General features: G+C 44.4%; 67 non-coding genes and 3 pseudogenes across 67 annotated transcripts; all 70 read left to right on the forward strand.

The window, feature by feature from the left end:
* The first annotated feature begins 95 nt into the window (after positions 1-95).
* On the forward strand, positions 96-214 carry LOC144404405 (5S ribosomal RNA). Its single transcript, XR_013466345.1, has one exon. It is a non-coding gene; the product is annotated as a 5S ribosomal RNA (ribosomal RNA).
* A 117-nt stretch (positions 215-331) lies between these two features.
* On the forward strand, positions 332-440 carry LOC144399873 (5S ribosomal RNA; annotated as a pseudogene).
* Positions 441-557: 117 nt separating this feature from the next.
* LOC144404406 (5S ribosomal RNA) lies at positions 558-676 on the forward strand. Its single transcript, XR_013466346.1, has one exon. It is a non-coding gene; the product is annotated as a 5S ribosomal RNA (ribosomal RNA).
* Positions 677-792: 116 nt separating this feature from the next.
* LOC144404407 (5S ribosomal RNA) lies at positions 793-911 on the forward strand. The gene has a single exon (XR_013466347.1). It is a non-coding gene; the product is annotated as a 5S ribosomal RNA (ribosomal RNA).
* A 117-nt stretch (positions 912-1,028) lies between these two features.
* On the forward strand, positions 1,029-1,147 carry LOC144404408 (5S ribosomal RNA). The gene has a single exon (XR_013466348.1). It is a non-coding gene; the product is annotated as a 5S ribosomal RNA (ribosomal RNA).
* A 117-nt stretch (positions 1,148-1,264) lies between these two features.
* On the forward strand, positions 1,265-1,383 carry LOC144404409 (5S ribosomal RNA). Its single transcript, XR_013466349.1, has one exon. It is a non-coding gene; the product is annotated as a 5S ribosomal RNA (ribosomal RNA).
* Positions 1,384-1,499: 116 nt separating this feature from the next.
* Positions 1,500-1,618, forward strand: LOC144404411 (5S ribosomal RNA). Its single transcript, XR_013466351.1, has one exon. It is a non-coding gene; the product is annotated as a 5S ribosomal RNA (ribosomal RNA).
* Positions 1,619-1,735: 117 nt separating this feature from the next.
* Positions 1,736-1,854, forward strand: LOC144404412 (5S ribosomal RNA). The gene has a single exon (XR_013466352.1). It is a non-coding gene; the product is annotated as a 5S ribosomal RNA (ribosomal RNA).
* Positions 1,855-1,971: 117 nt separating this feature from the next.
* On the forward strand, positions 1,972-2,090 carry LOC144404413 (5S ribosomal RNA). Its single transcript, XR_013466353.1, has one exon. It is a non-coding gene; the product is annotated as a 5S ribosomal RNA (ribosomal RNA).
* Positions 2,091-2,206: 116 nt separating this feature from the next.
* On the forward strand, positions 2,207-2,325 carry LOC144404414 (5S ribosomal RNA). The gene has a single exon (XR_013466354.1). It is a non-coding gene; the product is annotated as a 5S ribosomal RNA (ribosomal RNA).
* Positions 2,326-2,442: 117 nt separating this feature from the next.
* LOC144404415 (5S ribosomal RNA) lies at positions 2,443-2,561 on the forward strand. The gene has a single exon (XR_013466355.1). It is a non-coding gene; the product is annotated as a 5S ribosomal RNA (ribosomal RNA).
* Positions 2,562-2,677: 116 nt separating this feature from the next.
* On the forward strand, positions 2,678-2,796 carry LOC144404416 (5S ribosomal RNA). Its single transcript, XR_013466356.1, has one exon. It is a non-coding gene; the product is annotated as a 5S ribosomal RNA (ribosomal RNA).
* Positions 2,797-2,913: 117 nt separating this feature from the next.
* LOC144404417 (5S ribosomal RNA) lies at positions 2,914-3,032 on the forward strand. The gene has a single exon (XR_013466357.1). It is a non-coding gene; the product is annotated as a 5S ribosomal RNA (ribosomal RNA).
* Positions 3,033-3,149: 117 nt separating this feature from the next.
* On the forward strand, positions 3,150-3,268 carry LOC144396978 (5S ribosomal RNA). The gene has a single exon (XR_013459124.1). It is a non-coding gene; the product is annotated as a 5S ribosomal RNA (ribosomal RNA).
* A 116-nt stretch (positions 3,269-3,384) lies between these two features.
* On the forward strand, positions 3,385-3,503 carry LOC144404418 (5S ribosomal RNA). The gene has a single exon (XR_013466358.1). It is a non-coding gene; the product is annotated as a 5S ribosomal RNA (ribosomal RNA).
* Positions 3,504-3,620: 117 nt separating this feature from the next.
* LOC144404419 (5S ribosomal RNA) lies at positions 3,621-3,739 on the forward strand. Its single transcript, XR_013466359.1, has one exon. It is a non-coding gene; the product is annotated as a 5S ribosomal RNA (ribosomal RNA).
* A 117-nt stretch (positions 3,740-3,856) lies between these two features.
* On the forward strand, positions 3,857-3,965 carry LOC144399954 (5S ribosomal RNA; annotated as a pseudogene).
* Positions 3,966-4,081: 116 nt separating this feature from the next.
* Positions 4,082-4,200, forward strand: LOC144399566 (5S ribosomal RNA). The gene has a single exon (XR_013461712.1). It is a non-coding gene; the product is annotated as a 5S ribosomal RNA (ribosomal RNA).
* A 117-nt stretch (positions 4,201-4,317) lies between these two features.
* Positions 4,318-4,436, forward strand: LOC144397571 (5S ribosomal RNA). Its single transcript, XR_013459717.1, has one exon. It is a non-coding gene; the product is annotated as a 5S ribosomal RNA (ribosomal RNA).
* Positions 4,437-4,552: 116 nt separating this feature from the next.
* On the forward strand, positions 4,553-4,671 carry LOC144404420 (5S ribosomal RNA). Its single transcript, XR_013466360.1, has one exon. It is a non-coding gene; the product is annotated as a 5S ribosomal RNA (ribosomal RNA).
* A 116-nt stretch (positions 4,672-4,787) lies between these two features.
* On the forward strand, positions 4,788-4,906 carry LOC144404422 (5S ribosomal RNA). Its single transcript, XR_013466362.1, has one exon. It is a non-coding gene; the product is annotated as a 5S ribosomal RNA (ribosomal RNA).
* Positions 4,907-5,023: 117 nt separating this feature from the next.
* Positions 5,024-5,142, forward strand: LOC144404423 (5S ribosomal RNA). Its single transcript, XR_013466363.1, has one exon. It is a non-coding gene; the product is annotated as a 5S ribosomal RNA (ribosomal RNA).
* A 117-nt stretch (positions 5,143-5,259) lies between these two features.
* Positions 5,260-5,378, forward strand: LOC144404424 (5S ribosomal RNA). Its single transcript, XR_013466364.1, has one exon. It is a non-coding gene; the product is annotated as a 5S ribosomal RNA (ribosomal RNA).
* Positions 5,379-5,495: 117 nt separating this feature from the next.
* Positions 5,496-5,614, forward strand: LOC144404425 (5S ribosomal RNA). Its single transcript, XR_013466365.1, has one exon. It is a non-coding gene; the product is annotated as a 5S ribosomal RNA (ribosomal RNA).
* Positions 5,615-5,730: 116 nt separating this feature from the next.
* On the forward strand, positions 5,731-5,849 carry LOC144404426 (5S ribosomal RNA). Its single transcript, XR_013466366.1, has one exon. It is a non-coding gene; the product is annotated as a 5S ribosomal RNA (ribosomal RNA).
* A 117-nt stretch (positions 5,850-5,966) lies between these two features.
* LOC144404427 (5S ribosomal RNA) lies at positions 5,967-6,085 on the forward strand. Its single transcript, XR_013466367.1, has one exon. It is a non-coding gene; the product is annotated as a 5S ribosomal RNA (ribosomal RNA).
* Positions 6,086-6,201: 116 nt separating this feature from the next.
* LOC144404428 (5S ribosomal RNA) lies at positions 6,202-6,320 on the forward strand. Its single transcript, XR_013466368.1, has one exon. It is a non-coding gene; the product is annotated as a 5S ribosomal RNA (ribosomal RNA).
* A 117-nt stretch (positions 6,321-6,437) lies between these two features.
* Positions 6,438-6,556, forward strand: LOC144404429 (5S ribosomal RNA). The gene has a single exon (XR_013466369.1). It is a non-coding gene; the product is annotated as a 5S ribosomal RNA (ribosomal RNA).
* Positions 6,557-6,673: 117 nt separating this feature from the next.
* LOC144404430 (5S ribosomal RNA) lies at positions 6,674-6,792 on the forward strand. The gene has a single exon (XR_013466370.1). It is a non-coding gene; the product is annotated as a 5S ribosomal RNA (ribosomal RNA).
* A 116-nt stretch (positions 6,793-6,908) lies between these two features.
* On the forward strand, positions 6,909-7,027 carry LOC144404431 (5S ribosomal RNA). Its single transcript, XR_013466371.1, has one exon. It is a non-coding gene; the product is annotated as a 5S ribosomal RNA (ribosomal RNA).
* A 117-nt stretch (positions 7,028-7,144) lies between these two features.
* Positions 7,145-7,263, forward strand: LOC144404433 (5S ribosomal RNA). Its single transcript, XR_013466373.1, has one exon. It is a non-coding gene; the product is annotated as a 5S ribosomal RNA (ribosomal RNA).
* Positions 7,264-7,380: 117 nt separating this feature from the next.
* On the forward strand, positions 7,381-7,499 carry LOC144404434 (5S ribosomal RNA). The gene has a single exon (XR_013466374.1). It is a non-coding gene; the product is annotated as a 5S ribosomal RNA (ribosomal RNA).
* A 117-nt stretch (positions 7,500-7,616) lies between these two features.
* LOC144399620 (5S ribosomal RNA) lies at positions 7,617-7,735 on the forward strand. Its single transcript, XR_013461766.1, has one exon. It is a non-coding gene; the product is annotated as a 5S ribosomal RNA (ribosomal RNA).
* A 116-nt stretch (positions 7,736-7,851) lies between these two features.
* Positions 7,852-7,970, forward strand: LOC144404435 (5S ribosomal RNA). Its single transcript, XR_013466375.1, has one exon. It is a non-coding gene; the product is annotated as a 5S ribosomal RNA (ribosomal RNA).
* Positions 7,971-8,087: 117 nt separating this feature from the next.
* LOC144404436 (5S ribosomal RNA) lies at positions 8,088-8,206 on the forward strand. The gene has a single exon (XR_013466376.1). It is a non-coding gene; the product is annotated as a 5S ribosomal RNA (ribosomal RNA).
* A 117-nt stretch (positions 8,207-8,323) lies between these two features.
* Positions 8,324-8,442, forward strand: LOC144396979 (5S ribosomal RNA). Its single transcript, XR_013459125.1, has one exon. It is a non-coding gene; the product is annotated as a 5S ribosomal RNA (ribosomal RNA).
* A 116-nt stretch (positions 8,443-8,558) lies between these two features.
* On the forward strand, positions 8,559-8,677 carry LOC144404437 (5S ribosomal RNA). Its single transcript, XR_013466377.1, has one exon. It is a non-coding gene; the product is annotated as a 5S ribosomal RNA (ribosomal RNA).
* Positions 8,678-8,794: 117 nt separating this feature from the next.
* Positions 8,795-8,913, forward strand: LOC144404438 (5S ribosomal RNA). The gene has a single exon (XR_013466378.1). It is a non-coding gene; the product is annotated as a 5S ribosomal RNA (ribosomal RNA).
* A 117-nt stretch (positions 8,914-9,030) lies between these two features.
* Positions 9,031-9,139, forward strand: LOC144399955 (5S ribosomal RNA; annotated as a pseudogene).
* Positions 9,140-9,255: 116 nt separating this feature from the next.
* Positions 9,256-9,374, forward strand: LOC144399567 (5S ribosomal RNA). Its single transcript, XR_013461713.1, has one exon. It is a non-coding gene; the product is annotated as a 5S ribosomal RNA (ribosomal RNA).
* Positions 9,375-9,491: 117 nt separating this feature from the next.
* On the forward strand, positions 9,492-9,610 carry LOC144397572 (5S ribosomal RNA). The gene has a single exon (XR_013459718.1). It is a non-coding gene; the product is annotated as a 5S ribosomal RNA (ribosomal RNA).
* Positions 9,611-9,726: 116 nt separating this feature from the next.
* On the forward strand, positions 9,727-9,845 carry LOC144404439 (5S ribosomal RNA). Its single transcript, XR_013466379.1, has one exon. It is a non-coding gene; the product is annotated as a 5S ribosomal RNA (ribosomal RNA).
* Positions 9,846-9,961: 116 nt separating this feature from the next.
* LOC144404440 (5S ribosomal RNA) lies at positions 9,962-10,080 on the forward strand. The gene has a single exon (XR_013466380.1). It is a non-coding gene; the product is annotated as a 5S ribosomal RNA (ribosomal RNA).
* Positions 10,081-10,197: 117 nt separating this feature from the next.
* On the forward strand, positions 10,198-10,316 carry LOC144404441 (5S ribosomal RNA). Its single transcript, XR_013466381.1, has one exon. It is a non-coding gene; the product is annotated as a 5S ribosomal RNA (ribosomal RNA).
* Positions 10,317-10,433: 117 nt separating this feature from the next.
* On the forward strand, positions 10,434-10,552 carry LOC144404442 (5S ribosomal RNA). Its single transcript, XR_013466382.1, has one exon. It is a non-coding gene; the product is annotated as a 5S ribosomal RNA (ribosomal RNA).
* Positions 10,553-10,669: 117 nt separating this feature from the next.
* On the forward strand, positions 10,670-10,788 carry LOC144404444 (5S ribosomal RNA). The gene has a single exon (XR_013466384.1). It is a non-coding gene; the product is annotated as a 5S ribosomal RNA (ribosomal RNA).
* Positions 10,789-10,904: 116 nt separating this feature from the next.
* On the forward strand, positions 10,905-11,023 carry LOC144404445 (5S ribosomal RNA). Its single transcript, XR_013466385.1, has one exon. It is a non-coding gene; the product is annotated as a 5S ribosomal RNA (ribosomal RNA).
* A 117-nt stretch (positions 11,024-11,140) lies between these two features.
* On the forward strand, positions 11,141-11,259 carry LOC144404446 (5S ribosomal RNA). The gene has a single exon (XR_013466386.1). It is a non-coding gene; the product is annotated as a 5S ribosomal RNA (ribosomal RNA).
* A 116-nt stretch (positions 11,260-11,375) lies between these two features.
* Positions 11,376-11,494, forward strand: LOC144404447 (5S ribosomal RNA). Its single transcript, XR_013466387.1, has one exon. It is a non-coding gene; the product is annotated as a 5S ribosomal RNA (ribosomal RNA).
* A 117-nt stretch (positions 11,495-11,611) lies between these two features.
* Positions 11,612-11,730, forward strand: LOC144404448 (5S ribosomal RNA). The gene has a single exon (XR_013466388.1). It is a non-coding gene; the product is annotated as a 5S ribosomal RNA (ribosomal RNA).
* Positions 11,731-11,847: 117 nt separating this feature from the next.
* LOC144404449 (5S ribosomal RNA) lies at positions 11,848-11,966 on the forward strand. The gene has a single exon (XR_013466389.1). It is a non-coding gene; the product is annotated as a 5S ribosomal RNA (ribosomal RNA).
* A 116-nt stretch (positions 11,967-12,082) lies between these two features.
* On the forward strand, positions 12,083-12,201 carry LOC144404450 (5S ribosomal RNA). The gene has a single exon (XR_013466390.1). It is a non-coding gene; the product is annotated as a 5S ribosomal RNA (ribosomal RNA).
* A 117-nt stretch (positions 12,202-12,318) lies between these two features.
* On the forward strand, positions 12,319-12,437 carry LOC144404451 (5S ribosomal RNA). The gene has a single exon (XR_013466391.1). It is a non-coding gene; the product is annotated as a 5S ribosomal RNA (ribosomal RNA).
* A 117-nt stretch (positions 12,438-12,554) lies between these two features.
* LOC144404452 (5S ribosomal RNA) lies at positions 12,555-12,673 on the forward strand. Its single transcript, XR_013466392.1, has one exon. It is a non-coding gene; the product is annotated as a 5S ribosomal RNA (ribosomal RNA).
* Positions 12,674-12,790: 117 nt separating this feature from the next.
* On the forward strand, positions 12,791-12,909 carry LOC144399621 (5S ribosomal RNA). The gene has a single exon (XR_013461767.1). It is a non-coding gene; the product is annotated as a 5S ribosomal RNA (ribosomal RNA).
* Positions 12,910-13,025: 116 nt separating this feature from the next.
* Positions 13,026-13,144, forward strand: LOC144404453 (5S ribosomal RNA). Its single transcript, XR_013466393.1, has one exon. It is a non-coding gene; the product is annotated as a 5S ribosomal RNA (ribosomal RNA).
* Positions 13,145-13,261: 117 nt separating this feature from the next.
* On the forward strand, positions 13,262-13,380 carry LOC144404455 (5S ribosomal RNA). Its single transcript, XR_013466395.1, has one exon. It is a non-coding gene; the product is annotated as a 5S ribosomal RNA (ribosomal RNA).
* Positions 13,381-13,496: 116 nt separating this feature from the next.
* LOC144404456 (5S ribosomal RNA) lies at positions 13,497-13,615 on the forward strand. The gene has a single exon (XR_013466396.1). It is a non-coding gene; the product is annotated as a 5S ribosomal RNA (ribosomal RNA).
* Positions 13,616-13,732: 117 nt separating this feature from the next.
* On the forward strand, positions 13,733-13,851 carry LOC144404457 (5S ribosomal RNA). Its single transcript, XR_013466397.1, has one exon. It is a non-coding gene; the product is annotated as a 5S ribosomal RNA (ribosomal RNA).
* A 117-nt stretch (positions 13,852-13,968) lies between these two features.
* On the forward strand, positions 13,969-14,087 carry LOC144404458 (5S ribosomal RNA). The gene has a single exon (XR_013466398.1). It is a non-coding gene; the product is annotated as a 5S ribosomal RNA (ribosomal RNA).
* A 116-nt stretch (positions 14,088-14,203) lies between these two features.
* Positions 14,204-14,322, forward strand: LOC144404459 (5S ribosomal RNA). Its single transcript, XR_013466399.1, has one exon. It is a non-coding gene; the product is annotated as a 5S ribosomal RNA (ribosomal RNA).
* A 116-nt stretch (positions 14,323-14,438) lies between these two features.
* LOC144404460 (5S ribosomal RNA) lies at positions 14,439-14,557 on the forward strand. The gene has a single exon (XR_013466400.1). It is a non-coding gene; the product is annotated as a 5S ribosomal RNA (ribosomal RNA).
* Positions 14,558-14,674: 117 nt separating this feature from the next.
* Positions 14,675-14,793, forward strand: LOC144404461 (5S ribosomal RNA). The gene has a single exon (XR_013466401.1). It is a non-coding gene; the product is annotated as a 5S ribosomal RNA (ribosomal RNA).
* Positions 14,794-14,910: 117 nt separating this feature from the next.
* Positions 14,911-15,029, forward strand: LOC144404462 (5S ribosomal RNA). The gene has a single exon (XR_013466402.1). It is a non-coding gene; the product is annotated as a 5S ribosomal RNA (ribosomal RNA).
* A 117-nt stretch (positions 15,030-15,146) lies between these two features.
* LOC144404463 (5S ribosomal RNA) lies at positions 15,147-15,265 on the forward strand. The gene has a single exon (XR_013466403.1). It is a non-coding gene; the product is annotated as a 5S ribosomal RNA (ribosomal RNA).
* A 117-nt stretch (positions 15,266-15,382) lies between these two features.
* On the forward strand, positions 15,383-15,501 carry LOC144404464 (5S ribosomal RNA). The gene has a single exon (XR_013466404.1). It is a non-coding gene; the product is annotated as a 5S ribosomal RNA (ribosomal RNA).
* A 117-nt stretch (positions 15,502-15,618) lies between these two features.
* On the forward strand, positions 15,619-15,737 carry LOC144396814 (5S ribosomal RNA). The gene has a single exon (XR_013458960.1). It is a non-coding gene; the product is annotated as a 5S ribosomal RNA (ribosomal RNA).
* Positions 15,738-15,853: 116 nt separating this feature from the next.
* LOC144390224 (5S ribosomal RNA) lies at positions 15,854-15,972 on the forward strand. Its single transcript, XR_013454308.1, has one exon. It is a non-coding gene; the product is annotated as a 5S ribosomal RNA (ribosomal RNA).
* Positions 15,973-16,088: 116 nt separating this feature from the next.
* On the forward strand, positions 16,089-16,207 carry LOC144397431 (5S ribosomal RNA). The gene has a single exon (XR_013459577.1). It is a non-coding gene; the product is annotated as a 5S ribosomal RNA (ribosomal RNA).
* Positions 16,208-16,323: 116 nt separating this feature from the next.
* On the forward strand, positions 16,324-16,442 carry LOC144397698 (5S ribosomal RNA). The gene has a single exon (XR_013459845.1). It is a non-coding gene; the product is annotated as a 5S ribosomal RNA (ribosomal RNA).
* Positions 16,443-16,533: the final 91 nt, after the last annotated feature.

A 16,533-nucleotide genomic window follows, 5' to 3' on the forward strand; every position in this document is an offset into this window, starting at 1 on the left:
AAATCGAGAAGGCATTAGAAAGTGACTCCTTTTTCATTATCAAAACTCCAAAACCTTTGACACATTTTAAAAGATTAGGAAGAGGACATACAGTTGCTTACGGCCATACCTCTCTGGCTCCGCCTGATCTCGTCTGATCTCAGAAGCTAAGCAGAGTAGGGCCTGGTTAGTACTTGGATGGAAGACCGCCTGGGAATCCCAGGTGCCGTAAGCTTTTTCATTTCTCTCTCTGGAAGAAATCGAGAAGGCATTAGAAAGTGACTCCTTTTTCATTATCAAAACTCCAAAACCTTTGACACATTTTAAAAGATTAGGAAGAGGACATACAGTTGCTTACGGCCATACCTCTCTGGCTCCGTCTGATCTCAGAAGCTAAGCAGAGTAGGGCCTGGTTAGTACTTGGATGGAAGACCGCCTGGGAATCCCAGGTGCCGTAAGCTTTTTCATTTCTCTCTCTGGAAGAAATCGAGAAGGCATTAGAAAGTGACTCCTTTTTCATTATCAAAACTCCAAAACCTTTGACACATTTTAAAAGATTAGGAAGAGGACATACAGTTGCTTACGGCCATACCTCTCTGGCTCCGCCTGATCTCGTCTGATCTCAGAAGCTAAGCAGAGTAGGGCCTGGTTAGTACTTGGATGGAAGACCGCCTGGGAATCCCAGGTGCCGTAAGCTTTTTCATTTCTATCTGTAAAAGACACAGAGAAGGCCTTAGAAAGTGACTCCATTTCATTGTCAAAACTACAAAACCTTTGACAAGTTTTAAAAGATTAGGAAGAGGACATACAGTTGCTTACGGCCATACCTCTCTGGCTCCGCCTGATCTCGTCTGATCTCAGAAGCTAAGCAGAGTAGGGCCTGGTTAGTACTTGGATGGAAGACCGCCTGGGAATCCCAGGTGCCGTAAGCTTTTTCATTTCTCTCTCTGGAAGAAATTGAGAAGGCATTAGAAAGTGAATCCTTTTTCATTATCAAAACTCCAAAACCTTTGACACATTTTAAAATATTAGGAAGAGGACATACAGTTGCTTACGGCCATACCTCTCTGGCTCCGCCTGATCTCGTCTGATCTCAGAAGCTAAGCAGAGTAGGGCCTGGTTAGTACTTGGATGGAAGACCGCCTGGGAATCCCAGGTGCCGTAAGCTTTTTCATTTCTCTCTCTGGAAGAAATCGAGAAGGCATTAGAAAGTGACTCCTTTTTCATTATCAAAACTCCAAAACCTTTGACACATTTTAAAAGATTAGGAAGAGGACATACAGTTGCTTACGGCCATACCTCTCTGGCTCCGCCTGATCTCGTCTGATCTCAGAAGCTAAGCAGAGTAGGGCCTGGTTAGTACTTGGATGGAAGACCGCCTGGGAATCCCAGGTGCCGTAAGCTTTTTCAATTCTATCTGTAAAAGACACAGAGAAGGCCTTAGAAAGTGACTCCATTTAATTGTCAAAACTACAAAACCTTTGACACATTTTAAAAGATTAGGTAGAGGACATACAGTTGCTTACGGCCATACCTCTCTGGCTCCGCCTGATCTCGTCTGATCTCAGAAGCTAAGCAGAGTAGGGCCTGGTTAGTACTTGGATGGAAGACCGCCTGGGAATCCCAGGTGCCGTAAGCTTTTTCATTTCTCTCTCTGGAAGAAATTGAGAAGGCATTAGAAAGTGAATCCTTTTTCATTATCAAAACTCCAAAACCTTTGACACATTTTAAAAGATTAGGAAGAGGACATACAGTTGCTTACGGCCATACCTCTCTGGCTCCGCCTGATCTCGTCTGATCTCAGAAGCTAAGCAGAGTAGGGCCTGGTTAGTACTTGGATGGAAGACCGCCTGGGAATCCCAGGTGCCGTAAGCTTTTTCATTTCTCTCTCTGGAAGAAATCGAGAAGGCATTAGAAAGTGACTCCTTTTTCATTATCAAAACTCCAAAACCTTTGACACATTTTAAAAGATTAGGAAGAGGACATACAGTTGCTTACGGCCATACCTCTCTGGCTCCGCCTGATCTCGTCTGATCTCAGAAGCTAAGCAGAGTAGGGCCTGGTTAGTACTTGGATGGAAGACCGCCTGGGAATCCCAGGTGCCGTAAGCTTTTTCAATTCTATCTGTAAAAGACACAGAGAAGGCCTTAGAAAGTGACTCCATTTAATTGTCAAAACTACAAAACCTTTGACACATTTTAAAAGATTAGATAGAGGACATACAGTTGCTTACGGCCATACCTCTCTGGCTCCGCCTGATCTCGTCTGATCTCAGAAGCTAAGCAGAGTAGGGCCTGGTTAGTACTTGGATGGAAGACCGCCTGGGAATCCCAGGTGCCGTAAGCTTTTTCATTTCTCTCTCTGGAAGAAATCGAGAAGGCATTAGAAAGTGACTCCTTTTTCATTATCAAAACTCCAAAACCTTTGACACATTTTAAAAGATTAGGAAGAGGACATACAGTTGCTTACGGCCATACCTCTCTGGCTCCGCCTGATCTCGTCTGATCTCAGAAGCTAAGCAGAGTAGGGCCTGGTTAGTACTTGGATGGAAGACCGCCTGGGAATCCCAGGTGCCGTAAGCTTTTTCATTTCTATCTGTAAAAGACACAGAGAAGGCCTTAGAAAGTGACTCCATTTCATTGTCAAAACTACAAAACCTTTGACAAGTTTTAAAAGATTAGGAAGAGGACATACAGTTGCTTACGGCCATACCTCTCTGGCTCCGCCTGATCTCGTCTGATCTCAGAAGCTAAGCAGAGTAGGGCCTGGTTAGTACTTGGATGGAAGACCGCCTGGGAATCCCAGGTGCCGTAAGCTTTTTCATTTCTCTCTCTGGAAGAAATTGAGAAGGCATTAGAAAGTGAATCCTTTTTCATTATCAAAACTCCAAAACCTTTGACACATTTTAAAATATTAGGAAGAGGACATACAGTTGCTTACGGCCATACCTCTCTGGCTCCGCCTGATCTCGTCTGATCTCAGAAGCTAAGCAGAGTAGGGCCTGGTTAGTACTTGGATGGAAGACCGCCTGGGAATCCCAGGTGCCGTAAGCTTTTTCATTTCTCTCTCTGGAAGAAATCGAGAAGGCATTAGAAAGTGACTCCTTTTTCATTATCAAAACTCCAAAACCTTTGACACATTTTAAAAGATTAGGAAGAGGACATACAGTTGCTTACGGCCATACCTCTCTGGCTCCGCCTGATCTCGTCTGATCTCAGAAGCTAAGCAGAGTAGGGCCTGGTTAGTACTTGGATGGAAGACCGCCTGGGAATCCCGGGTGCCGTAAGCTTTTTCAATTCTATCTGTAAAAGACACAGAGAAGGCCTTAGAAAGTGACTCCATTTAATTGTCAAAACTACAAAACCTTTGACACATTTTAAAAGATTAGGTAGAGGACATACAGTTGCTTACGGCCATACCTCTCTGGCTCCGCCTGATCTCGTCTGATCTCAGAAGCTAAGCAGAGTAGGGCCTGGTTAGTACTTGGATGGAAGACCGCCTGGGAATCCCAGGTGCCGTAAGCTTTTTCATTTCTCTCTCTGGAAGAAATTGAGAAGGCATTAGAAAGTGAATCCTTTTTCATTATCAAAACTCCAAAACCTTTGACACATTTTAAAAGATTAGGAAGAGGACATACAGTTGCTTACGGCCATACCTCTCTGGCTCCGCCTGATCTCGTCTGATCTCAGAAGCTAAGCAGAGTAGGGCCTGGTTAGTACTTGGATGGAAGACCGCCTGGGAATCCCAGGTGCCGTAAGCTTTTTCATTTCTCTCTCTGGAAGAAATCGAGAAGGCCTTAGAAAGTGACTCCTTTTTCATTATCAAAACTCCAAAACCTTTGACACATTTTAAAAGATTAGGAAGAGGACATACAGTTGCTTACGGCCATACCTCTCTGGCTCCGCCAGATCTCAGAAGCTAAGCAGAGTAGGGCCTGGTTAGTACTTGGATGGAAGACCGCCTGGGAATCCCAGGTGCTGTAAGCTTTTTCATTTCGATCTGTAAAAGACACAGAGAAGAACTTAGAAAGTGACTCCATTTCATTGTCAAAACTCCAAAACCTTTGACACATTTTAAAAGATTAGGTAGAGGACATACAGTTGCTTACGGCCATACCTCTCTGGCTCCGCCTGATCTTGTCTGATCTCAGAAGCTAAGCACAGTAGGGCCTGGTTAGTACTTGGATGGAAGACCGCCTGGGAATCCCAGGTGCCGTAAGCTTTTTCATTTCTCTCTCTGGAAGAAATCGAGAAGGCCTTAGAAAGTGACTCCTTTTTCATTATCTAAACTCCAAAACCTTTGACACATTTTAAAATATTAGGAAGAGGACATACAGTTGCTTACGGCCATACCTCTCTGGCTCTGCCTGATCTCGTCAGATCTCAGAAGCTAAGCAGAGTAGGGCCTGGTTAGTACTTGGATGGAAGACCGCCTGGGAATCCCAGGTGCTGTAAGCTTTTTCATTTCGATCTGTAAAAGACACAGAGAAGAACTTAGAAAGTGACTCCATTTCATTGTCAAAACTCCAAAACCTTTGACACATTTTAAAAGATTAGGTAGAGGACATACAGTTGCTTACGGCCATACCTCTCTGGCTCCGCCTGATCTCGTCTGATCTCAGAAGCTAAGCAGAGTAGGGCCTGGTTAGTACTTGGATGGAAGACCGCCTGGGAATCCCAGGTGCCGTAAGCTTTTTCAATTCTATCTGTAAAAGACACAGAGAAGGCCTTAGAAAGTGACTCCATTTAATTGTCAAAACTACAAAACCTTTGACACATTTTAAAAGATTAGGTAGAGGACATACAGTTGCTTACGGCCATACCTCTCTGGCTCCGCCTGATCTCGTCTGATCTCAGAAGCTAAGCAGAGTAGGGCCTGGTTAGTACTTGGATGGAAGACCGCCTGGGAATCCCAGGTGCCGTAAGCTTTTTCATTTCTCTCTCTGGAAGAAATCGAGAAGGCATTAGAAAGTGACTCCTTTTTCATTATCAAAACTCCAAAACCTTTGACACATTTTAAAAGATTAGGAAGAGGACATACAGTTGCTTACGGCCATACCTCTCTGGCTCCGCCTGATCTCGTCTGATCTCAGAAGCTAAGCAGAGTAGGGCCTGGTTAGTACTTGGATGGAAGACCGCCTGGGAATCCCAGGTGCCGTAAGCTTTTTCATTTCTCTCTCTGGAAGAAATCGAGAAGGCATTAGAAAGTGACTCCTTTTTCATTATCAAAACTCCAAAACCTTTGACACATTTTAAAAGATTAGGAAGAGGACATACAGTTGCTTACGGCCATACCTCTCTGGCTCCGCCTGATCTCGTCTGATCTCAGAAGCTAAGCAGAGTAGGGCCTGGTTAGTACTTGGATGGAAGACCGCCTGGGAATCCCAGGTGCCGTAAGCTTTTTCATTTCTCTCTCTGGAAGAAATCGAGAAGGCATTAGAAAGTGACTCCTTTTTCATTATCAAAACTCCAAAACCTTTGACACATTTTAAAAGATTAGGAAGAGGACATACAGTTGCTTACGGCCATACCTCTCTGGCTCCGCCTGATCTCGTCTGATCTCAGAAGCTAAGCAGAGTAGGGCCTGGTTAGTACTTGGATGGAAGACCGCCTGGGAATCCCAGGTGCCGTAAGCTTTTTCAATTCTATCTGTAAAAGACACAGAGAAGGCCTTAGAAAGTGACTCCATTTAATTGTCAAAACTACAAAACCTTTGACACATTTTAAAAGATTAGATAGAGGACATACAGTTGCTTACGGCCATACCTCTCTGGCTCCGCCTGATCTCGTCTGATCTCAGAAGCTAAGCAGAGTAGGGCCTGGTTAGTACTTGGATGGAAGACCGCCTGGGAATCCCAGGTGCCGTAAGCTTTTTCATTTCTCTCTCTGGAAGAAATCGAGAAGGCATTAGAAAGTGACTCCTTTTTCATTATCAAAACTCCAAAACCTTTGACACATTTTAAAAGATTAGGAAGAGGACATACAGTTGCTTACGGCCATACCTCTCTGGCTCCGCCTGATCTCGTCTGATCTCAGAAGCTAAGCAGAGTAGGGCCTGGTTAGTACTTGGATGGAAGACCGCCTGGGAATCCCAGGTGCCGTAAGCTTTTTCATTTCTATCTGTAAAAGACACAGAGAAGGCCTTAGAAAGTGACTCCATTTCATTGTCAAAACTACAAAACCTTTGACAAGTTTTAAAAGATTAGGAAGAGGACATACAGTTGCTTACGGCCATACCTCTCTGGCTCCGCCTGATCTCGTCTGATCTCAGAAGCTAAGCAGAGTAGGGCCTGGTTAGTACTTGGATGGAAGACCGCCTGGGAATCCCAGGTGCCGTAAGCTTTTTCATTTCTCTCTCTGGAAGAAATTGAGAAGGCATTAGAAAGTGAATCCTTTTTCATTATCAAAACTCCAAAACCTTTGACACATTTTAAAATATTAGGAAGAGGACATACAGTTGCTTACGGCCATACCTCTCTGGCTCCGCCTGATCTCGTCTGATCTCAGAAGCTAAGCAGAGTAGGGCCTGGTTAGTACTTGGATGGAAGACCGCCTGGGAATCCCAGGTGCCGTAAGCTTTTTCATTTCTCTCTCTGGAAGAAATCGAGAAGGCATTAGAAAGTGACTCCTTTTTCATTATCAAAACTCCAAAACCTTTGACACATTTTAAAAGATTAGGAAGAGGACATACAGTTGCTTACGGCCATACCTCTCTGGCTCCGCCTGATCTCGTCTGATCTCAGAAGCTAAGCAGAGTAGGGCCTGGTTAGTACTTGGATGGAAGACCGCCTGGGAATCCCAGGTGCCGTAAGCTTTTTCAATTCTATCTGTAAAAGACACAGAGAAGGCCTTAGAAAGTGACTCCATTTAATTGTCAAAACTACAAAACCTTTGACACATTTTAAAAGATTAGGTAGAGGACATACAGTTGCTTACGGCCATACCTCTCTGGCTCCGCCTGATCTCGTCTGATCTCAGAAGCTAAGCAGAGTAGGGCCTGGTTAGTACTTGGATGGAAGACCGCCTGGGAATCCCAGGTGCCGTAAGCTTTTTCATTTCTCTCTCTGGAAGAAATTGAGAAGGCATTAGAAAGTGAATCCTTTTTCATTATCAAAACTCCAAAACCTTTGACACATTTTAAAAGATTAGGAAGAGGACATACAGTTGCTTACGGCCATACCTCTCTGGCTCCGCCTGATCTCGTCTGATCTCAGAAGCTAAGCAGAGTAGGGCCTGGTTAGTACTTGGATGGAAGACCGCCTGGGAATCCCAGGTGCCGTAAGCTTTTTCATTTCTCTCTCTGGAAGAAATCGAGAAGGCATTAGAAAGTGACTCCTTTTTCATTATCAAAACTCCAAAACCTTTGACACATTTTAAAAGATTAGGAAGAGGACATACAGTTGCTTACGGCCATACCTCTCTGGCTCCGCCTGATCTCGTCTGATCTCAGAAGCTAAGCAGAGTAGGGCCTGGTTAGTACTTGGATGGAAGACCGCCTGGGAATCCCAGGTGCCGTAAGCTTTTTCATTTCTCTCTCTGGAAGAAATCGAGAAGGCATTAGAAAGTGACTCCTTTTTCATTATCAAAACTCCAAAACCTTTGACACATTTTAAAAGATTAGGTAGAGGACATACAGTTGCTTACGGCCATACCTCTCTGGCTCCGCCTGATCTCGTCTCATCTCAGAAGCTAAGCAGAGTAGGGCCTGGTTAGTACTTGGATGGAAGACCGCCTGGGAATCCCAGGTGCCGTAAGCTTTTTCAATTCTATCTGTAAAAGACACAGAGAAGGCCTTAGAAAGTGACTCCATTTAATTGTCAAAACTACAAAACCTTTGACACATTTTAAAAGATTAGGTAGAGGACATACAGTTGCTTACGGCCATACCTCTCTGGCTCCGCCTGATCTCGTCTGATCTCAGAAGCTAAGCAGAGTAGGGCCTGGTTAGTACTTGGATGGAAGACCGCCTGGGAATCCCAGGTGCCGTAAGCTTTTTCATTTCTCTCTCTGGAAGAAATTGAGAAGGCATTAGAAAGTGAATCCTTTTTCATTATCAAAACTCCAAAACCTTTGACACATTTTAAAATATTAGGAAGAGGACATACAGTTGCTTACGGCCATACCTCTCTGGCTCCGCCTGATCTCGTCTGATCTCAGAAGCTAAGCAGAGTAGGGCCTGGTTAGTACTTGGATGGAAGACCGCCTGGGAATCCCAGGTGCCGTAAGCTTTTTCATTTCTCTCTCTGGAAGAAATCGAGAAGGCATTAGAAAGTGACTCCTTTTTCATTATCAAAACTCCAAAACCTTTGACACATTTTAAAAGATTAGGAAGAGGACATACAGTTGCTTACGGCCATACCTCTCTGGCTCCGCCTGATCTCGTCTGATCTCAGAAGCTAAGCAGAGTAGGGCCTGGTTAGTACTTGGATGGAAGACCGCCTGGGAATCCCGGGTGCCGTAAGCTTTTTCAATTCTATCTGTAAAAGACACAGAGAAGGCCTTAGAAAGTGACTCCATTTAATTGTCAAAACTACAAAACCTTTGACACATTTTAAAAGATTAGGTAGAGGACATACAGTTGCTTACGGCCATACCTCTCTGGCTCCGCCTGATCTCGTCTGATCTCAGAAGCTAAGCAGAGTAGGGCCTGGTTAGTACTTGGATGGAAGACCGCCTGGGAATCCCAGGTGCCGTAAGCTTTTTCATTTCTCTCTCTGGAAGAAATTGAGAAGGCATTAGAAAGTGAATCCTTTTTCATTATCAAAACTCCAAAACCTTTGACACATTTTAAAAGATTAGGAAGAGGACATACAGTTGCTTACGGCCATACCTCTCTGGCTCCGCCTGATCTCGTCTGATCTCAGAAGCTAAGCAGAGTAGGGCCTGGTTAGTACTTGGATGGAAGACCGCCTGGGAATCCCAGGTGCCGTAAGCTTTTTCATTTCTCTCTCTGGAAGAAATCGAGAAGGCCTTAGAAAGTGACTCCTTTTTCATTATCAAAACTCCAAAACCTTTGCTACATTTTAAAAGATTAGGAAGAGGACATACAGTTGCTTACGGCCATACCTCTCTGGCTCCGCCAGATCTCAGAAGCTAAGCAGAGTAGGGCCTGGTTAGTACTTGGATGGAAGACCGCCTGGGAATCCCAGGTGCTGTAAGCTTTTTCATTTCGATCTGTAAAAGACACAGAGAAGAACTTAGAAAGTGACTCCATTTCATTGTCAAAACTCCAAAACCTTTGACACATTTTAAAAGATTAGGTAGAGGACATACAGTTGCTTACGGCCATACCTCTCTGGCTCCGCCTGATCTTGTCTGATCTCAGAAGCTAAGCACAGTAGGGCCTGGTTAGTACTTGGATGGAAGACCGCCTGGGAATCCCAGGTGCCGTAAGCTTTTTCATTTCTCTCTCTGGAAGAAATCGAGAAGGCCTTAGAAAGTGACTCCTTTTTCATTATCTAAACTCCAAAACCTTTGACACATTTTAAAATATTAGGAAGAGGACATACAGTTGCTTACGGCCATACCTCTCTGGCTCTGCCTGATCTCGTCAGATCTCAGAAGCTAAGCAGAGTAGGGCCTGGTTAGTACTTGGATGGAAGACCGCCTGGGAATCCCAGGTGCTGTAAGCTTTTTCATTTCGATCTGTAAAAGACACAGAGAAGAACTTAGAAAGTGACTCCATTTCATTGTCAAAACTCCAAAACCTTTGACACATTTTAAAAGATTAGGTAGAGGACATACAGTTGCTTACGGCCATACCTCTCTGGCTCCGCCTGATCTCGTCTGATCTCAGAAGCTAAGCAGAGTAGGGCCTGGTTAGTACTTGGATGGAAGACCGCCTGGGAATCCCAGGTGCCGTAAGCTTTTTCAATTCTATCTGTAAAAGACACAGAGAAGGCCTTAGAAAGTGACTCCATTTAATTGTCAAAACTACAAAACCTTTGACACATTTTAAAAGATTAGGTAGAGGACATACAGTTGCTTACGGCCATACCTCTCTGGCTCCGCCTGATCTCGTCTGATCTCAGAAGCTAAGCAGAGTAGGGCCTGGTTAGTACTTGGATGGAAGACCGCCTGGGAATCCCAGGTGCCGTAAGCTTTTTCATTTCTCTCTCTGGAAGAAATCGAGAAGGCATTAGAAAGTGACTCCTTTTTCATTATCAAAACTCCAAAACCTTTGACACATTTTAAAAGATTAGGAAGAGGACATACAGTTGCTTACGGCCATACCTCTCTGGCTCCGCCTGATCTCGTCTGATCTCAGAAGCTAAGCAGAGTAGGGCCTGGTTAGTACTTGGATGGAAGACCGCCTGGGAATCCCAGGTGCCGTAAGCTTTTTCATTTCTCTCTCTGGAAGAAATCGAGAAGGCATTAGAAAGTGACTCCTTTTTCATTATCAAAACTCCAAAACCTTTGACACATTTTAAAAGATTAGGAAGAGGACATACAGTTGCTTACGGCCATACCTCTCTGGCTCCGCCTGATCTCGTCTGATCTCAGAAGCTAAGCAGAGTAGGGCCTGGTTAGTACTTGGATGGAAGACCGCCTGGGAATCCCAGGTGCCGTAAGCTTTTTCATTTCTCTCTCTGGAAGAAATCGAGAAGGCATTAGAAAGTGACTCCTTTTTCATTATCAAAACTCCAAAACCTTTGACACATTTTAAAAGATTAGGAAGAGGACATACAGTTGCTTACGGCCATACCTCTCTGGCTCCGCCTGATCTCGTCTGATCTCAGAAGCTAAGCAGAGTAGGGCCTGGTTAGTACTTGGATGGAAGACCGCCTGGGAATCCCAGGTGCCGTAAGCTTTTTCAATTCTATCTGTAAAAGACACAGAGAAGGCCTTAGAAAGTGACTCCATTTAATTGTCAAAACTACAAAACCTTTGACACATTTTAAAAGATTAGATAGAGGACATACAGTTGCTTACGGCCATACCTCTCTGGCTCCGCCTGATCTCGTCTGATCTCAGAAGCTAAGCAGAGTAGGGCCTGGTTAGTACTTGGATGGAAGACCGCCTGGGAATCCCAGGTGCCGTAAGCTTTTTCATTTCTCTCTCTGGAAGAAATCGAGAAGGCATTAGAAAGTGACTCCTTTTTCATTATCAAAACTCCAAAACCTTTGACACATTTTAAAAGATTAGGAAGAGGACATACAGTTGCTTACGGCCATACCTCTCTGGCTCCGCCTGATCTCGTCTGATCTCAGAAGCTAAGCAGAGTAGGGCCTGGTTAGTACTTGGATGGAAGACCGCCTGGGAATCCCAGGTGCCGTAAGCTTTTTCATTTCTATCTGTAAAAGACACAGAGAAGGCCTTAGAAAGTGACTCCATTTCATTGTCAAAACTACAAAACCTTTGACAAGTTTTAAAAGATTAGGAAGAGGACATACAGTTGCTTACGGCCATACCTCTCTGGCTCCGCCTGATCTCGTCTGATCTCAGAAGCTAAGCAGAGTAGGGCCTGGTTAGTACTTGGATGGAAGACCGCCTGGGAATCCCAGGTGCCGTAAGCTTTTTCATTTCTCTCTCTGGAAGAAATTGAGAAGGCATTAGAAAGTGAATCCTTTTTCATTATCAAAACTCCAAAACCTTTGACACATTTTAAAATATTAGGAAGAGGACATACAGTTGCTTACGGCCATACCTCTCTGGCTCCGCCTGATCTCGTCTGATCTCAGAAGCTAAGCAGAGTAGGGCCTGGTTAGTACTTGGATGGAAGACCGCCTGGGAATCCCAGGTGCCGTAAGCTTTTTCATTTCTCTCTCTGGAAGAAATCGAGAAGGCATTAGAAAGTGACTCCTTTTTCATTATCAAAACTCCAAAACCTTTGACACATTTTAAAAGATTAGGAAGAGGACATACAGTTGCTTACGGCCATACCTCTCTGGCTCCGCCTGATCTCGTCTGATCTCAGAAGCTAAGCAGAGTAGGGCCTGGTTAGTACTTGGATGGAAGACCGCCTGGGAATCCCAGGTGCCGTAAGCTTTTTCAATTCTATCTGTAAAAGACACAGAGAAGGCCTTAGAAAGTGACTCCATTTAATTGTCAAAACTACAAAACCTTTGACACATTTTAAAAGATTAGGTAGAGGACATACAGTTGCTTACGGCCATACCTCTCTGGCTCCGCCTGATCTCGTCTGATCTCAGAAGCTAAGCAGAGTAGGGCCTGGTTAGTACTTGGATGGAAGACCGCCTGGGAATCCCAGGTGCCGTAAGCTTTTTCATTTCTCTCTCTGGAAGAAATTGAGAAGGCATTAGAAAGTGAATCCTTTTTCATTATCAAAACTCCAAAACCTTTGACACATTTTAAAAGATTAGGAAGAGGACATACAGTTGCTTACGGCCATACCTCTCTGGCTCCGCCTGATCTCGTCTGATCTCAGAAGCTAAGCAGAGTAGGGCCTGGTTAGTACTTGGATGGAAGACCGCCTGGGAATCCCAGGTGCCGTAAGCTTTTTCATTTCTCTCTCTGGAAGAAATCGAGAAGGCATTAGAAAGTGACTCCTTTTTCATTATCAAAACTCCAAAACCTTTGACACATTTTAAAAGATTAGGAAGAGGACATACAGTTGCTTACGGCCATACCTCTCTGGCTCCGCCTGATCTCGTCTGATCTCAGAAGCTAAGCAGAGTAGGGCCTGGTTAGTACTTGGATGGAAGACCGCCTGGGAATCCCAGGTGCCGTAAGCTTTTTCATTTCTCTCTCTGGAAGAAATCGAGAAGGCATTAGAAAGTGACTCCTTTTTCATTATCAAAACTCCAAAACCTTTGACACATTTTAAAAGATTAGGTAGAGGACATACAGTTGCTTACGGCCATACCTCTCTGGCTCCGCCTGATCTCGTCTCATCTCAGAAGCTAAGCAGAGTAGGGCCTGGTTAGTACTTGGATGGAAGACCGCCTGGGAATCCCAGGTGCCGTAAGCTTTTTCAATTCTATCTGTAAAAGACACAGAGAAGGCCTTAGAAAGTGTCTCCATTTAATTGTCAAAACTACAAAACCTTTGACACATTTTAAAAGATTAGGTAGAGGACATACAGTTGCTTACGGCCATACCTCTCTGGCTCCGCCTGATCTCGTCTGATCTCAGAAGCTAAGCAGAGTAGGGCCTGGTTAGTACTTGGATGGAAGACCGCCTGGGAATCCCAGGTGCCGTAAGCTTTTTCATTTCTCTCTCTGGAAGAAATTGAGAAGGCATTAGAAAGTGAATCCTTTTTCATTATCAAAACTCCAAAACCTTTGACACATTTTAAAATATTAGGAAGAGGACATACAGTTGCTTACGGCCATACCTCTCTGGCTCCGCCTGATCTCGTCTGATCTCAGAAGCTAAGCAGAGTAGGGCCTGGTTAGTACTTGGATGGAAGACCGCCTGGGAATCCCAGGTGCCGTAAGCTTTTTCATTTCTATCTGTAAAAGACACAGAGAAGGCCTTAGAAAGTGACTCCATTTCATTGTCAAAACTACAAAACCTTTGACACATTTTAAAAGATTAGGTAGAGGACATACAGTTGCTTACGGCCATACCTCTCTGGCTCCGCCTGATCTCGTCTGATCTCAGAAGCTAAGCAGAGTAGGGCCTGGTTAGTACTTGGATGGAAGACCGCCTGGGAATCCCAGGTGCCGTAAGCTTTTTCATTTCTCTCTCTGGAAGAAATTGAGAAGGCATTAGAAAGTGAATCCTTTTTCATTATCAAAACTCCAAAACCTTTGACACATTTTAAAAGATTAGGAAGAGGACATACAGTTGCTTACGGCCATACCTCTCTGGCTCCGCCTGATCTCGTCTGATCTCAGAAGCTAAGCAGAGTAGGGCCTGGTTAGTACTTGGATGGAAGACCGCCTGGGAATCCCAGGTGCCGTAAGCTTTTTCATTTCTCTCTCTGGAAGAAATCGAGAAGGCATTAGAAAGTGACTCCTTTTTCATTATCAAAACTCCAAAACCTTTGACACATTTTAAAAGATTAGGAAGAGGACATACAGTTGCTTACGGCCATACCTCTCTGGCTCCGCCTGATCTCGTCTGATCTCAGAAGCTAAGCAGAGTAGGGCCTGGTTAGTACTTGGATGGAAGACCGCCTGGGAATCCCAGGTGCCGTAAGCTTTTTCATTTCTATCTGTAAAAGACACAGAGAAGGCCTTAGAAAGTGACTCCATTTCATTGTCAAAACTACAAAACCTTTGACACGTTTTAAAAGATTAGGAAGAGGACATACAGTTGCTTACGGCCATACCTCTCTGGCTCCGCCTGATCTCGTCTGATCTCAGAAGCTAAGCAGAGTAGGGCCTGGTTAGTACTTGGATGGAAGACCGCCTGGGAATCCCAGGTGCCGTAAGCTTTTTCAATTCTATCTGTAAAAGACACAGAGAAGGCCTTAGAAAGTGACTCCATTTAATTGTCAAAACTACAAAACCTTTGACACATTTTAAAAGATTAGGTAGAGGACATACAGTTGCTTACGGCCATACCTCTCTGGCTCCGCCTGATCTCGTCTGATCTCAGAAGCTAAGCAGAGTAGGGCCTGGTTAGTACTTGGATGGAAGACCGCCTGGGAATCCCAGGTGCCGTAAGCTTTTTCATTTCTCTCTCTGGAAGAAATCGAGAAGGCATTAGAAAGTGACTCCTTTTTCATTATCAAAACTCCAAAACCTTTGACACATTTTAAAAGATTAGGAAGAGGACATACAGTTGCTTACGGCCATACCTCTCTGGCTCCGCCTGATCTCGTCTGATCTCAGAAGCTAAGCAGAGTAGGGCCTGGTTAGTACTTGGATGGAAGACCGCCTGGGAATCCCAGGTGCCGTAAGCTTTTTCATTTCTCTCTCTGGAAGAAATCGAGAAGGCATTAGAAAGTGACTCCTTTTTCATTATCTAAACTCCAAAACCTTTGACACATTTTAAAATATTAGGAAGAGGACATACAGTTGCTTACGGCCATACCTCTCTGGCTCCGCCTGATCTCGTCTGATCTCAGAAGCTAAGCAGAGTAGGGCCTGGTTAGTACTTGGATGGAAGACCGCCTGGGAATCCCAGGTGCCGTAAGCTTTTTCATTTCTCTCTCTGGAAGAAATTGAGAAGGCATTAGAAAGTGAATCCTTTTTCATTATCAAAACTCCAAAACCTTTGACACATTTTAAAAGATTAGGAAGAGGACATACAGTTGCTTACGGCCATACCTCTCTGGCTCCGCCTGATCTCGTCTGATCTCAGAAGCTAAGCAGAGTAGGGCCTGGTTAGTACTTGGATGGAAGACCGCCTGGGAATCCCAGGTGCCGTAAGCTTTTTCATTTCTCTCTCTGGAAGAAATCGAGAAGGCATTAGAAAGTGACTCCTTTTTCATTATCAAAACTCCAAAACCTTTGACACATTTTAAAAGATTAGGAAGAGGACATACAGTTGCTTACGGCCATACCTCTCTGGCTCCGCCTGATCTCGTCTGATCTCAGAAGCTAAGCAGAGTAGGGCCTGGTTAGTACTTGGATGGAAGACCGCCTGGGAATCCCAGGTGCCGTAAGCTTTTTCATTTCTCTCTCTGGAAGAAATCGAGAAGGCATTAGAAAGTGACTCCTTTTTCATTATCTAAACTCCAAAACCTTTGACACATTTTAAAATATTAGGAAGAGGACATACAGTTGCTTACGGCCATACCTCTCTGGCTCCGCCTGATCTCGTCTGATCTCAGAAGCTAAGCAGAGTAGGGCCTGGTTAGTACTTGGATGGAAGACCGCCTGGGAATCCCAGGTGCTGTAAGCTTTTTCATTTCGATCTGTAAAAGACACAGAGAAGAACTTAGAAAGTGACTCCATTTCATTGTCAAAACTCCAAAACCTTTGACACATTTTAAAAGATTAGGTAGAGGACATACAGTTGCTTACGGCCATACCTCTCTGGCTCCGCCTGATCTCGTCAGATCTCAGAAGCTAAGCAGAGTAGGGCCTGGTTAGTACTTGGATGGAAGACCGCCTGGGAATCCCAGGTGCTGTAAGCTTTTTCATTTCGATCTGTAAAAGACACAGAGAAGAACTTAGAAAGTGACTCCATTTCATTGTCAAAACTCCAAAACCTTTGACACATTTTAAAAGATTAGGTAGAGGACATACAGTTGCTTACGGCCATACCTCTCTGGCTCTGCCTGATCTCGTCTGATCTCAGAAGCTAAGCAGAGTAGGGCCTGGTTAGTACTTGGATGGAAGACCGCCTGGGAATCCCAGGTGCCGTAAGCTTTTTCATTTCTATCTGTAAAAGACACAGAGAACGCCTTAGAAAGTGACTCCATTTCATTGTCAAAACTACAAAACCTTTGACACATTTTAAAAGATTAGGTAGAGGACATACAGTTGCTTACGGCCATACCTCTCTGGCTCCGCCTGATCTCGTCAGATCTCAGAAGCTAAGCAGAGTAGGGCCTGGTTAGTACTTGGATGGAAGCCCGCCTGGGAATCCCAGGTGCCGTAAGCTTTTTCATTTCTATCTGTAAAAGACACAGAGAAGGCCTTAGAAAGTGACTCCATTTCATTGTCAAAACTACAAAACCTTTGACACATTTTAA

This window comes from Gasterosteus aculeatus, chromosome 2, assembly GCF_964276395.1.
Source record: "Gasterosteus aculeatus chromosome 2, fGasAcu3.hap1.1, whole genome shotgun sequence".
NCBI lineage: Eukaryota > Metazoa > Chordata > Actinopteri > Perciformes > Gasterosteidae > Gasterosteus > Gasterosteus aculeatus.